We start from the raw sequence: 15,446 nt of genomic DNA on the forward strand, positions 1-15,446 counted from the left end.
AGGCCTGGCAATCTACTTCTGAAAATCAGCCATTAAAAACCTGATGGAGCACAGTTCTACCTGGACACACACGGGGGCGCCATGAGTCAGAGTTGACTCTGCTGCAACTGGTTTTCGGGAGGTGCCCTCGGGACTTCCACGGGGAGCGTGGAACGGGTCAGAGGGCGCACTTCTGGAGCCCAGGGGCCGCGGGGCTGGGGCAGGAACTCTGGGGGTGTGAGTGTGCATGGAGAGGTGGCAGCGGGGCCAGGCCTCTGGAGGAGAGCAGTGCCAGGGACGTCACACTTGCAACCCACACAACTGTTCCGAAATACCTTTGTAAGAATCTTCCGGAAATTTGTTCAGACTGTAGCTACCGAGGCCCCGCCCCCAGAGAGTCTGATTCAGGCCTGGGTGGAGCCTGGGAGTGACATCACCAGGCCTCCGGGCACAATCGGGATTTAATCACTAAAAAGCTGTTAAAAAGGTCTAATTGTCCGGCTTTAACCTCCCCTTCCCCACCAGGTAGTTCCTGGCGGGCCAGGACCGTCTTTAATTCCTCTTTGATCTCAGCTGCAGACTGGTGAAAAGCTGGTTTCACAGCCTGGGGCCACAGCGGGGTGGTCCTGGCTGATCCCCACAGTCCCAGCGGCCACATGTGGCTCCAGCCAGCTGGGCTGTGGCTCCCAGACAACACCACCCACCCTGGAAAACCCAGAGCCCTGAAGGGACGGAAGGGTGTGTTTCCATGGGGGTGGCCAGCTCCGAGGAACTGAAGGCCCAGGAGAGCTGAGCCCTTGATTTAAAACCTGCTCTGAGGGGCAGCTGTGGGGACATGAGTGTTTTGTTTTCAGATGATCCGAGAGTTACGGCATCTAGTTTGTAAAACAAACGGGGAATGATTCACCATGGCTTCCTCTGTCCCTGCCAGCAGCACCCAGGATGTTGTTTCCAGGCTTGGGAGAGCAGCTGCCTGTTGGGAGGTGATGCTACGCTCTCTCTCTGTTCCCCATGCACGCCCACAGGTCCCCCGAGGCTGGCTTCTGTGTCCCTGTGTCTCTGCGTGTCTCAGGCCAGGACCCACATGATGGACATGGCCCCACTGAAGGAAGGGCCCAGGCCTTCACCTAATAACCACTTACAGTATAATCCCGAAACCAAACGCGTTGCCGTCGAGTCGATTCCAACTCATAGCAGCTCTATAGGACTGAGTAGAACTGCCCCATAGGGCTTCCGAGGAGCGCCTGGTGGGTTCAAACTGCCGACCTTTTGGTTAGCAGCCGTAGTAGCTCTTAACCGCTGTGCCACCAGGGCTCCCAACTTACTGCATATTAGTACTGAAACTGGAAACCCTGGTGGCGTAGTGGTTAAGAGCTTTGGCTGCTAACCAAAAGGTTGGCAGTTTGAATCCACCAGGCGCTCCTTGGAAACCGTATGGGGCAGTTCTGCTCTGTCCTGTAGGGTTGGCTATGAGTCGGAATTGACTCGATGGTAATGGGTTTTTTGTTGTTTTTTTTTTTTAGTGCTGAACCATCTCTCCCCCACAAGTCTCAATTTTCTAGGAATAAAATTGGAGCAGTGGTGGCTCAGTGATAAAATTCTCGACTTCCATGCAGGAGACCCCAGTTTGATGCCCAGCCAGTGCTCCTCGTGTGCAGCCACCGCCCAACTGTCAGTGGAGGTTTGCATGTTGCTAGGTTGCTGAACAGGCTTCGGCAGCACTTCCAGACTAAGGTGGACCAGGAAGAAAGGTCTGGTGATCTGCTTCCAGAATTCAGCCAGTGAAAACCCTGTGGGTCACAAGAGTTTGATTTGCAACTAATCAGGGATGGCACAGGACTGCGGGCGGGGAGTCAGAGCGTGGGGCGGGCGGGGACCGGAGCGTGGGGCGGGCGGGGGGTCGGAGCGTGGGGCGGGCGGGGGGTCGGAGCGTGGGGCGGGCGGGGGGTCGGAGCGTGGGGCGGGCGGGGGGTCGGAGCGTGGGGCGGGCGGGGACCGGAGCGTGGGGCGGGCGGGAGTGAAGCCCCACCAACGAGACCTGCCGACTTGTTTTTAGTACCGTGGATGGTAAGTGCTTTAGCCGACTAAGAAGGAAGGAGAGGACTCGGAGGAATAAAACCTGGTCCCTGGTCTTCAGGAGTTCAGGCCTAAGGGAAGAAGAGAACAGAAACAATGCAAGTGAAGTATCTGAAGTCCTAAGAGCCGAAATGATTTGTCATGTCACCAGGCTGAGTGAGGGCTGAACCCAGGGCTCCTGACTCCAAAACCAGAAACCCAAACCCATTGCCTTCGAGTCGATTCTGACTCATAGCAACCCTGTAGGACAAAGTAGAACAGTTCCGCAGGGTTTCCAAGGAGCACCTGGTGAATTTGTACTGCTGACCCTCTTAACCTCTGTGCCACCAGGGTTTCCCTTCTGACTCCAAGGCCCGTATAATTTCCAAGACACCAAACTGCCTTTTCAGAAAGGGGGCCAGTTGAGTTGGGTTTTGTAGGATAAGTAGGAGTTGACCAGCTTAATGCCAGGTAAGCCACAGGAAACAGGACATGTGAAGGCCAGGGGGCATAATATTGGAGGGAGTGTTCAGGAGACAGCAGGTAGTTCAGTGGGGCTGGCCGGGGCAGGTTCAGGAGAATGGGCCTGAAGGCAAAAGAAGGGCCTGAGTGTTGTCTCCTAGACAATGAGGAGCCAGCAAAATATTCTAAACAGGCCAGTAGCATGATTAAATGTATGCCCTCTTTACTATTCATTTGAAAATGAGAAAAAACAAAACAAGATTCCTGAAAGGTGGACTTCAACTTTTGGGCTGAATTATAGGGAAAACGTAACAGCGCTATCACATAGGAAGAATAGAGTATGTGAAGGTTCTGTATAAAAAAAAGCCAACCAGTTCCCATGGAGTTGACCTGGCTCATGGTGAGCCCATGTCTGCAGAGGAGAACTGTCCTCCACAGGGTTCTCAAGGCTGTGATCTTCCGGAAGCATCGCCAGCCCTTTCTTTCGAGGTACTTCTGAGTGGGTTCCAACCAGCAACCCTTGCGGTTAGTTGTCAAGTGCTTAACCATACGACCCACCCAGGAACTCCGAGGCGGTACAGCACCTTTGACCTCTTGAAAGCACTTTGAGCAGTTTGTAATCTCACAGGAACCTTGAGATGTAGTAAAGGCAGGTTCTGTTTTTCCTAATTGAGGGATGTGGAAAATAAGGGTGTTTGGTGATGGCATGGGGGGAGGGGTCGGACAGTAGGACATAGAATACTGAGATCACCGGTCACTCTGCCTGACCGACGGAGGTGGCCCACCCTGCTGAACTGTCTCAGTCCAAGTTGCCAGGCTCTGGGCGTGGGGCGAGGCCCACCCCAGGCCACTGTCCTGGCAGCTTCCTGTCCCTCTCCAGGTACCCCTGGGGAAGGCTGCTGGCCCCTGCCCCCGCCTCAATGCAGGCCGTCACCAGGGGGCGGCTTGAGCAGCGCAGGAGCAACCCTGAAAACTAAGTTCAGGCTTGTGGACTCCGAAAATACTGTGCTGAAACCACCCGCCAGCACTGGAAACAAACCTGTCTGCTGGCTTCTGCCCAAAGGCACCACGGTGCATGGAGAGCCACATTTCTGGTCCCCACACCCTTCTGTGTTGGAAAAATTGGACCCTCCCCACCATGAACTGCCAGCCGGGGGAGGGAAGTCATTGCCCCTTGAGGCTCTTTTGATGGAGAATGTGTGGGTATAGAACCAAGAGAGCAAATTCATTCGTTCACTCATTCATTCAGCTAACAGATATTTGCAGCCACCTTTCATGTACCAGGCACCGTTCGTGGCACCAGGGCACAGCAGGCAGTGAGTCAGACGAAGGCTCTGGAATCCACTGGAGCTGGTTTCCAATCCTCCACCTCTGTTTACAAGCCACGGGACTGCAGGGAACCACTTTCTGTCTCTATAAAATGGATCAGTGGTAACACAGTGCTGTGCAGGGTGAGCGTGTAAAGAGACAGTGTAGACACAGCTCTCACCTGCCCGCAGCACTGCCCTGACCAGGCCTTTCTTCCACGTTCAAGGGAGGTGTAATCCATATTGAGACTGTGGTCTTTGATCTTCATCAATGTTTCAAGTCCTCTTCACTTTCAGCAAGCAAGGTTCTGTCATCTGCATATCACGGATTGTTAACGAGTCCTCCTCCAATCCTGATACCCTGTTCTTCTTCATATAGTCCAGCTTCTCGGATTATTTGCTCAGCCTACAGATTTAATAAATATGGTGAAAGGATACAGCCCTGACGCATACCTTTTCTAACTTAAACCAGGCAGTATCTCCTCGTTCTGTTCCAACTACTAGCTCCTGGTCTATGTACAAGCTCCTCGTGAGCACACTTAAGTGTTCGGGAATTCCCATTCTTCGCAGTGTTATCCCTAGTTTGTTATGATCCACACAGTCAAATGCCTTTGCACAGTCAATAAAACACAGGCAAACATCCTTCTGGTATCCTTTGCTCTCAGCCAGGACCCACCTGACATCAGCAATGACATCCCTGGGTCCACGTCCTCTTCTGAAACCGGCCTGAATTTCTGGCAGTTCCCTGTCAATCTACTGCTGCAGCTGTTTTTGAATGATCTTCAGCAAAATTTTACTTGCCTGTGATTTGATGATAACAAAACCAAAAACCAAACCCAGTGCTGTCGAATGAATCCCGACTCATAGCGACCCTATAGGACAGAGTAGAACTGCCCCATAGAGTTCCCAAGGAGCGCCTGGCGGAATCAAACTGCCGGCCCTTTGGTTAGCGGCCGTAGCACTTAACCACTAGGGTTTCCGATATTAACGATACTGTTCGATATTTTCCACATGGCGGAGGTGATCACAGTATATCAGACCTCATCACGGAGGTGATCGCATCATCGTACGCTTGCCAAGCTACTCCATAACTGCCAAACCTCTGAGAATCGTAGCCCAGCCAAGGTGACACATAATCTTAACAATCACAGGTGACATCTTAGTTGTGTAGTGCTGCTGTAACAGAAATGCCACAGACAGAAATTTATTCTCTCACGGTCTAGGAGGGTGGAAGTCTGAATTCAGGGTGCCAGCTGCAGGGAAAGGCTTTCTCTCTCTGTTGGTTCTGGGGGAAGGTCCTTGTCATCAATCTTCCCCTGATCTAAGAGCTTCTCAGTGCAGGGACCCTGGGTCCAAAGGACACGCTCTGCTCTTGGCTCTTCTTGCTTGGTGGTAATGAGGTCCCTGTGCTCTCTGCTCACTTCTCTCTTTTACATCTCAAAAGAGATTGACTCCAGACACACTCCAGTCGTGTAGGCTGTGTCTTGCCTCATCAGCATCATAGAGGTAGGATTTAGAGCACAGAGGATAATCACATCAGATCACAGAATGGAGGACAACCACACAATACTGGGAGTCATGGCCTGGCCAAGTCGACACACATTTTTGGGGGGACACAATTCAATCCGTAACAGATGGTGTGTGTTTTGCTGTGTATATTTTCAACACTAAAAAAAAAAAAAAAAAAATAGTACAGGTTCTGTAGCCAGACCACCAGTCTCTGCCACTTGCAGGCTGGTGACCTGGGCAAGTGATTTAGCTTCCCTCTGCCTCAGTCCTTCTCATCTATCAAATGGGGACAATAGTACCATCCTCGAGGAGACTCACAGGGTTAGACAGGTCAATACACATCAAGTGCTTAGAATGAAGCCCAGAACCCACCAAGCCCCCAGGAAAAGCTAGCTGTTGTGTCACATAGGAAATGTGGGTGCACAGTAGTGAGCCACACAGGCAGAGATTCTGCGCTTCTGGTTGGAGGGGCAGGGACCGTCTAGAAACTGCTACAAGCAGAGTTTGAGCCTTGCCCGACAGTGTAGCTGGGCCACACCGTCCTGTGGATCGACTGGTGGCAGCCTGTTCCTGGCCAGTCTTCTTTACTAGATTGGAGGCTCCTGGTGGCAGGGGATGCTGGGCCCTACTTGTCTTCAACTGCCCAGCACCTTGCAGGGAGCCTGGGCACAGCAAGTGCTCAGGAAACAACACAGATAAAGGAATGAGCCCCCTAGGAAATGACTTGTGTCCCTCAAAAAGATAAGTTGAAGTCCTAACCCTGGCACCTGTGAATGTGACCTTGTTTGGAAATAGGGTCTTTGAAGACGTTATCAGTTAAGCTCACCTGAGACCACACGGGAGTAGGAGGGTCCTAATCCCATCTGAGTGGTGTCCTAAAAGAGAAGAGATACACAGAGAGAGACACACACAGAGGGAAGATGTCCATGTGAATACAGAGGCCGAGATGGGAGGGATGCAGCCGCAAGCCAAGGAACGCCCAGGTTCATCAGCCGTCACCAGAAGGCACAGGTGAGGCACAGGACAGATTCCCCCTCAGAGCCTCGAAGGAATCAACAGGTTCTGTATCCTGATCTCAGATTCCCAGCCTCCAGAACTGTGAGACCATACAGTTCCGTTCTTATGAGCCCCCCAGTTTGTGGTGCTTTGTTACAGCAGCCCCTGGGATCCCCTACAGTGAGGTATCCCCACGGCGTAGGAGAGGAGACCAGGCTGAGGTCAAGGTGGGTCCGGGTCACAGTGAGCAAGTACACAGTCAGCATTCAAACCCCACCCTGCGAGCCCAGCGTGAGTCTTGCTGACACAGGCAGCGTGGCTGACGCTTGTGGACAGTCCAGGGGGAGAAGGAGCTGGAACTATGGAGTTCAGACCCTGAAGTCAGGAAACTGGGTTTGGGTCCAGACGCTTCTATTTATTTGCTGTGTGACCTTGGACAAATGTACTTTACCTCCCTGATCCTCATTTTCCTCATCTGAGAAATGGGCTATTGTCATCGCTCTTAGCTGCCATCAAGTCGGCCCCGACTCATGGCCACCCCACGCGCAATGAAACGAAACGCTGCCCGGTCCTGCATCGTCCCCATGACTGGTTACTAACTGGACTCTGTGGTCCATAGGGTTTTCATTGGCTGATTTTTGGAAGTAGATTGCCAGGCCTTTCTTCCTAGTCCACCTTAGTCTGGAGGCTCCACTGAAACCTGTTCAGCAGCATAGCAACGTGCAAGCCTCCAGTGACAGACAGGTGGTGGCCGTGCATTGGCTGGGAATGGAACTCAGGTCTCCCGCATGGTAGGTGGGCATTCTACCACTGAACCACCAGTGCCTCTAATCTCACTTTAAAAAGATGTGGAGACTGAGGCCCAGAGGGAGAAGGAGAGACAAGAACATTTCCTGCGGGCCTGCAAGGTGCTCACACACAGTGAGTCTCTTTCGCTCACAGCATCCCTGAGAGAGAAGCATGGTCCCATTTCGCAGAGAAGACAGGCTCAGAGCAGCAAGGAGCTTGGCTCTTACTTGTAAAGGTAATTGGCAGAAGGGCTGGAGTCAGGAGCTACCACTTCTCTTCCTGCCTCTGGGATGAGGACAGAGGGACCCACCCCCCTGGACCCCCCCCATCCTCCGCACCATCACCCCCATACCCACCCCACCCTGTGCTGGTGGCCACAGGGCCACTGTGAGAATCAGGAGCCAGGCTCTCGGAAGAGGCAGCATCGCATAGGACGGTCCCTGCAGCCTGGTCTCGGCCAGGCACAGCCACGCCCGCACGGCCGTCTGTGTAGGCAGCTTCCCTCCGTGTGCCAGAAGGTGATTAACGAGCACTGGGACCGGGAGCAGGTAGAGCAAGGTGTGGGAGCTGCCACACCTTCAGGTTTGGCTCGTTTCCCTTCACCCCACTCTGGGTCATCCACTTTGAGAGGCCGGCCCAGGCCTCCTGCCTTCCGAGATCCTAAAGGAGCACCCCTGCCCCGCTCTTCTGTCCCTGCCCCGCCTTCATTCAGCATGGCCCTTTGAGTGCCCACGGGCCTACTCCTGAGCCTGGCATGCAAGGCCTCCACACCAACTCTTCAGTCAGCCCCTAAAAAAAGCCAAACCTGTTGCCATCGAGTCAATTCTGACTTATAGCGATCCTATAGGACGGAGTAGAACTGCCTCAGAGGGTTTCCAAGGAGCGCCTGGTGGATTCAAACTGCCGACCTTTTGGTTAGCAGCTGAGCTGTTAACCACTGTACCACTAGGGCTCTCTCTCTATATATATGTATAACGTATCAAAAAATCAAACCCGCTGCATTCGAGTGGATTCCAGCTCATAGCGACCGTATGTATATACACGACAAAATATTTGCCGTTTCAACCTTTTCATGGGTACAATGAAGTGACATGAACTATGTCCATCGTGTTGAACAACCATCACCACTGTTCTCGAATTTTTTTTTAATCAGCCTTAAGAGGAAGTCAGCTTCCTTTAAGCAGTAGTTCTCTGCTTCCCCCTTCCACATGCCCCTGGTAGCCACTAATCAACCCTGGTCTCCATGCCTCTTTCTAGAGATCTCCTACAGGTCGATCACACACCATGTCTCCCTCTGTGTCTGATTTATTTCCCTCGGCACGGTGTCTCCCAGGGTCATCCATGCCATGCCATGCCACGCATCAGGGTTTCATTCCAGTTTATGGCTAAATAATATTCCGTTGTTTGGATGCCCCACCTTGGTTGATCTCGTCCTCTTGGTGGACACTCGGGGCACTGTCATGGATTGAATTGTGTCCCTCGAAGAATGTGTCAATTTGGTTAGGCCATGATTCCCAGTATTGTGTTGTTGTCCTTCATTTTATGATTGTAATTTTATGTTGAAGGGGATTACGGTGGGAGGTAACATCCTTGCTCAGGTTACATCCCTGATCCAATGTAAGGGGAGTTTCCCTAGGATGTGGCCCGTACTACCTTTTATCTTACAAGAGATAAAAGGAAAGGGAAGTGAGCAGAGGTGGGGGGGCATCACACTACCAAGAAAGCAGCACCAGCAGCAGGGCTTATCCTTTGGACCCAGGGTCCCTGTGCTGAGAAGCTCCTAAACCAAGGGAAGATTGATGACAAGGACCTTCCTCCAGGCCAACAGAGAGAGAAAGCCTCTTCCTGGAGAGGATGACCTGAATTTGGACTTGTCGCCGACTAGACGGGGAGAGGGTAAACGTCTGTTTGTTAAGGCCATCCACTTGTGGTATTTTTGTTACAGCAGCACTAGGTGACTAAGACAGGCACCATGACTTTCCTGCCTCTGAGCCTACAACCCTCCATCAGATTTGCCCCCTTCACCCCGATTTTCTTACCAGGGTAAGAGAACAAGTTCAGAGTCAGAGCAACGTGATTTCAAGCCTTGGTGTTGCCCACTTATTGAGCTGTGAGACGCTGGGCAGCCCCCAAACCTCTCTGAGCTGGTTTCTCCACGTGTAAAATGCCATTCAATTCAATGCATCTTTATTCAGCTTCTACTGTGTCTTCAACACTCCAGGGTTTCGACCACGGGAAATGCCTGCTTTTTATTGTCTATCCTTTTGTACCTTTTAAATGCTGTATCTATGCAAGTATTAATTATTTTAAAATTCTATTAAAATAATTAACAATGAAATGAGAGTTATGAAAGGGGAAGATATCTCACTTCAAGGGCTGCCATGAGGATGAAGGGATGTAAACACACGTGAAGGGTAATGCTCATTAAATCATGGCAATCACCAAGATCCTGTCTCCGTACCTCCTTCGGTACGCCTTCTCCAGTGAAACCTGATGCCCCTCCCCTGGAGTTTCATAGCACCTTGATTTTGTACTGTTTCATCCATCCATCCATTCACCCACCCACCCACCTATGCATCCACAGATCCATCTACTCCTCTGTCTTAGGCTGGGTTCTCTAGAGAAGCAAAACCACTGAAGTGTATAAATATGTGTAGAGAGAGATTTATATTGAGGAAATGGCTCATGCCGTTGTAGAGGCTGGAATGTCCCAAGTCCGTGGGTCAGGCTGGAGGCTTCTCCTGATTCACGTAGCCACACGGGTTGGCAAACCCAAAATTGGCAAGTCAGGGCTCTGGCTCACAGGCTGCAAAGACCGGCAAATTCCAAGATCAGCATGCAAGACAGCAGGTAAGCTGTTAGTTCAAGTCCCAAGAACAAAAGGTCAGGTGAACAGGAGCCACCTGCAGGATCCAGTGCGAGCAAAAGCCCACAAGCCTTGCCAGAAAGCCCACCTATATTGGATGCAGACCACACCCCCAAGGAATCTCCCTTTCAACTGATTGGCTACTCACAGCAGATCCCATCGTGGAGGTGATCACATTATACCAAATATCAGCATGGGGGTGATCACATCATTATACGACTGCCAAACTACATCATAACTGCCAAACCACAAAGAATCATGGCCCAGCCAAGCTGACACACAACCTTAACAATCACACCATCCATCCACCTATCCAACCAGCCAACTAGCCAGCCATCTGCCCATCCATTAATCCACTCATCCACCTATCCACCCACCCATCCATCCCCCATAATTCATCCATGCATTTGTACATGCATGTATCCATCCATCCATCTATCCAGCCATTCATTTACCAATCTACCCATCCATCCATCCATCCATCCATCCATCCATCCATCCATCCATCCATCCATCCATCCATCCATCCATCCATCCATCCATCCATCCATCCATCCATCCATCCATCCATCCATCCATCCATCCATCCATCCATCCATCGATGTACCTACTATGCACCTATCTGTCCCCCATATATTCATCCATCCATTCATCTATCCATCCACCCACTCATTTGTCCCCTATTCATCCATCCCTATACATTCATCTACTCATCAATTATTTACTGCATACCCACCATGTGCCAGGTCCTCTAATTACAAACAAGACAGTCCCATATTACTGCTACGTGGGGGAAAAGACACCATCAGAAAGTATTCATGTACAGCATACGAGTTTGATGGGTCAATACAGGGTATAGGTACTCCATAGAGCACAGGATGAGAGCACATGACTTGGGTTCAAAGAGAAGGAGCATCTAACTTGATACCTGAAGATGGAACAGGTAGATGAAGGTAGGGAAGGATATTCCATGCAAAGGATAGGAGACAGGAAGGTAAGTGGAGGGAGTGTGGCTGGAGCATTGAGTTTGAGAGTGGTGAGGGGCTGGAGGAGTAATGAGTGACCTCACTGATCATGTAAGGACTTGAACTTTGCTCCAAGAGCAGGCTTCCAAGGCTTTAAGCAAGGGAGGGATGTGATAAGGCTTTAGTCTTAGAAAGACAGCTGTGGCTGCAAGGGGGTCAATGACTTGGAGCTGAAGGGTGGAGGCAGTAATGGTGCCAGGAAGCCAGTGGAGAGCTGGAGCAGAGGTGGCCTGGGCAGGAGAGGGCTGTGGGGCAGTGTGGACCAAGAGAATGTGGTGGGGTCAAGGGACTTCCCCCAAATGTTTACAATAAAAATCTCCACTGTACTGAAAAGTTGAAAGAACACTATGTCATGACAGTGGCATCATGGGATTGGTGTCACCGTGTGAGGTAACCCATGGTATCACCCCCAGGATGGGCGGTACCATCTGGTGAACCGCCCCCCCGCCCCCGTAGACAGAAAGGCCTGGCCCTACCCACCCCCTTCCCCCTGCAGGGCCAAGCCCTGTAATGCCTGGCCCCACCCCTCAGGACCCCCACAGCTCCTTCTCTCTTCCATTGGCCAAGGCGGAGACCCTCTGTTCTGCCCAATGTGGAGGTAAGGGGGTGTTGATGAGTTACCACAATGGGTGACCCAACCCTAGTGACTGACCAGTGATGGGAGAGGGGGATGGCAAGTTACTGTACTGGGTGATGGTGACACCAACCCTAGTGACCCCACTGTCTTGGCGGCCCCTCTCTGGTAGCGCTGCCACACCAGCGGCAATGGACCCCAGGGTCATCTTGGTGTCCCCCCTCTGACAGTGTCAGGGGTTCAGTCTGCATCCCCCTGTACCCCCTAGAACACCACTGAGCACTGTTTTTTATCTCCACCAAGACTCAACAATCATCAACACCTCTCCCATTTTGCTTTCTCTCAATAGGTAGCAAGATAAAACCAAACCAGTTGCCAGCCAAGTTGATTCTGACTCATGGTGACCCCATGAGTATCAGAGGAGAAATGTGCTCCATAGGGTTTTCAATGGCTGTTCAGAAGTTGATTGCCAGGCCATTCTTCTGAGGCACTCTGGGTGGACTCGAACCTCCAAATTTTGGGTTAGCAGCTGAGCATGTTGATGTCTTGCACCACCCAAGGACTCCAGCAAGACGGATGGGTTTCCTTTTTCTGAACCATTTGAACATAAGTTGCAGACATCATGAGGCATTGTGCGTCCTGAGAATAAACAAAATCTCCCCCGTAACCATAAGACCAGTGATGCGCCTCACATAGTTACAGGAATGTTCACGAGTGTCCAGCCTGTGGCCATATTTCCCCAACTCTTCCAGGAATGTCTCGTTTGTTTTGGAAGCTGGGGTTCAATCAAGCTTCTGGCATTGTGTTTGGTTCTGTGTGCTGAGTCTCCAAGGAAGATTCAGCAGGTGGAACGGACAGGGCTGGATGACTAATTGGGTGTTGGGGGAGGAGGACAGGGAGGAGTCCCTGATGACACCCCAGTTTCTGGCTTGGGCAGCCTGGGGTGCGATCCCCCAGGTGAGAGGAATTCCGGAATGGGAGCCAGTCTCGGGGGGAAGAGAACCCATTTTGGAAGTGCTGAGTGTGAGCAGGTGTCTGGCAGGCAGGTGCAAGGCAGGTGTGAAGAGGATGCAGACGGGGGGGTACAGGTGGGGCCATCAGCATCTGGATGATGAGTGAAGCCTCAGGGAAAAAATGAGATTGTCCAGGAAGTGCAGGCGGAGAGGGGAGGAGGGCTCAGACAGAGCCCTAAGCGACCCCAGTGTTCAAGGGACCACCAGAGGGCACCAAAAAAGCCCCAAACCCACTGCCATCGAGTTGATTCCGACTCACAGCAACGCTGTAGGGCAGGGTACAGCTGCCCCATAGGGCTTCCAAGGCTGTAATCTCTACAGGAGCAGACTGCCAGGTCTTTCTTCCGCGGAGTCACCGGTGGGTTCAAACCACCAATCTTTCGGTTAACAGCCGAGAACTTAAGGGCCGCGCCACCAGGACGCCTTCAAGAGCAGGGCAGGAGTACTATGATTACTAAAACCGCTATTATTTACTCCTATTGACCACCAGCTGCTGTGGAGTTGACCGGGACCCATGGCGGCCCCGTGCGTGTCAGAGGAGAACTGTGTCCCGTAGGGTTTGCAATTTTTGTGGTCCGTAGGGCTTGCTGGCTTTTCTGAAATAGATCGCCAGACCTTTCCTCCAAGGTGCCTCTGGATGGACTCAAACCTGCAACCTTTTGGTTTGTAGTGAGCACGTTAACCATTTGCACCACCCAGGCACTCCTCTCTCACATTACAGAAGAGGAAATCGAGGCCCAGAAAGGTAAAGTTGCCTACCCAATGTTACACGGCCAGGAGGTGCCAGAGCCGGGGGTTCCAGACCCTGGTGGCATGTCCCCAGGTACCAGGCCACCTCACAGAGTGTGTGGCTTTCAACTGGCCACCGACACTTGTTTGCCATCAGATGGGCTCGAATGCCATCGGATGCCGTCAGGAGGCCCGGGATACCGTGTCCTCCAGGCTTGTGGTCTGCTCCTGGCACCTGCCCTTGGTCTGGCCTCCCAGAGAGGACAGGTGAGTCTGCAGGCACTGGGGCAGAACCGCGGGTACAGTCCCCAGGCCAGGTGCTGCTGGCTCTCAGCCTGGATGCTATTGTCCTTGTGTTCTGGCCAAGAGCCCCCTCCAGAGCTGAGAGCCTGGCCTGGCTCCCAGGTCAGCCTGCAGCCTCCTAACCCCCTCATTCTTTACCTTTTGTGTCTCAGGTGGCTTCGTTGAACCACAAGCACTGGAGAGCCCATGCCCACCTCTTCCTGCCCACCTGCTCCATGGAGTGAGGTTTTCTGTTTTTTTTCAGGTTTTATTAGAGGTCTTCATTATCGTTCTCACGAGTGACTGAAGCTCATTAACCCCAGGCAGGTTCCTGCTTGGCAGTAGGTGGGAGCCCCGAGGTCTGCACCCTCCCACACTCTCGGACTGAGCTAACTCAGCCTCGAGGTGTGGAGGAACTGCCGTGGGCCGTGGGAAAGGGGCAGGGAAGGGGGAACCCATGGCCAGCCAGCCAGGGGGCTCGCCTCTGCTCTCCTGGGAAGCCCCGAGGCCCCAGACCACCCCCAAAGGAAAGGGAAGAGTAGAGAGGAACGTTCTCCTTCCCTCTCGTGGGACTCCTCTTCCTCAGGCAGAGCAAACCTGAGCCCCCAGCTCTCTGGGAAGAGGGAGAAGGACTGAGTGGTGATAATGGGGCCTCTGGGAATAGTCTCCCACCTTGCCTGTGCATCTGCTTGCCTCCTGCCTGGAACCCACTCCCTGACTCGACTCTCCTAACATGACTCACTGTTACTCACCCTTCCTGGCTCACCTGCAGTGTGGCTTCTTCCAGGAAGACCTCTGGGCTTCCCTGTGCCTCTCCCTGCCCCCGCCATGTTCTCAGAACTCCCCACCTTCCCTGGATTCCAGTAGGGCCAGGGCCATGTCTTGTCCACTCTGTGTCCTCAGCATCTGGCCTCATGCTATTTCTGAAGGCCGCGGGGATGGGTATCCTGGGCTGCAGTGGTGGGAACAGGAGCTGGCCTGGGTATCTTTCTCACCTGCCCAGGACCAACTCATTTACCCTGCCTGAGGCTCCTGGCTTCTCTCTCCCCTCTGGGACCCAGGCCAGCCAGGAGCAGAGCAGAGAGCGCAGGGAGGCAGCTCTTGTGCAAGAGAGAGCAGGAGGAGAGGTAAGCCTGACCAAAGGTGTGGCTTGGCAGGGCGACCGCCCAGAGTGACTTTATGGCCTGGGAACTCAGGGCTGGAGACATCACGCTGGGAAGGGCAGGCCGGTGTTCCAGGCAGGAGCAAAAGCAAGTGCAAAGGCCCTGGGGCAGGAACCAGCTGGGCAGGTTTGAGGTCTAAGAATGCCAGAGTGTGTGAGTGCCGCTGAGCTGAGTGAGCTACAGGTGTGTTGTTCCAAAGCATGTCGGGAGCCAGCGGCATGGCCGTGGGGATGCTTCCCTGACATGGGGCGGCTTGTCAAGCAGAGCTTCCAGGGCCTCCACTGTCCCCAGCTGCCTCTGCCATCCTGCAAACAGTTTGGAAATATTCACAGAAGGCCCAGCAAGGAAAGTATCCTGTGTTGGGGGCAGCAGGAGCACTTCTCAACTTCTGGTCCCTGGAATTCATATCAGATGTTGAGAAACAGGTCAGGGGCAGAGAACCTGTCCTTCAGCCATCCTCAGGGCCGTGGACAGTGGGGACAGAGCACTCTAGCCTGGAAGGAAAAGTGACCGACTGGCCCCTGTCTGGGTTTAAGTTGCTTACACAAAAGTACAGCTCATATTGTATAAAGGTCCTTAGTTATATTACAGAAAGTACCGTTCTTTTTCTCTTACTGGAGGGGACACAAATTTCTTTAGGGACGGGCTAGGTGTCTGGAGGCTGCTCTCCCTGCTGCAGTCCCACCCCTGGACCCCT

The 15,446-nt window shown here is 52.7% G+C and overlaps 1 non-coding gene across 1 annotated transcript; it reads right to left on the minus strand.

Moving 5' to 3' along the window:
• Positions 1-7,062: 7,062 nt before the first annotated feature.
• Positions 7,063-7,133, minus strand: TRNAG-ACC (transfer RNA glycine (anticodon ACC)). The gene has a single exon. It is a non-coding gene; the product is annotated as a tRNA-Gly (tRNA).
• Positions 7,134-15,446: the final 8,313 nt, after the last annotated feature.

Source organism: Elephas maximus, chromosome 7 (genome assembly GCF_024166365.1).
Source record: "Elephas maximus indicus isolate mEleMax1 chromosome 7, mEleMax1 primary haplotype, whole genome shotgun sequence".
NCBI lineage: Eukaryota > Metazoa > Chordata > Mammalia > Proboscidea > Elephantidae > Elephas > Elephas maximus.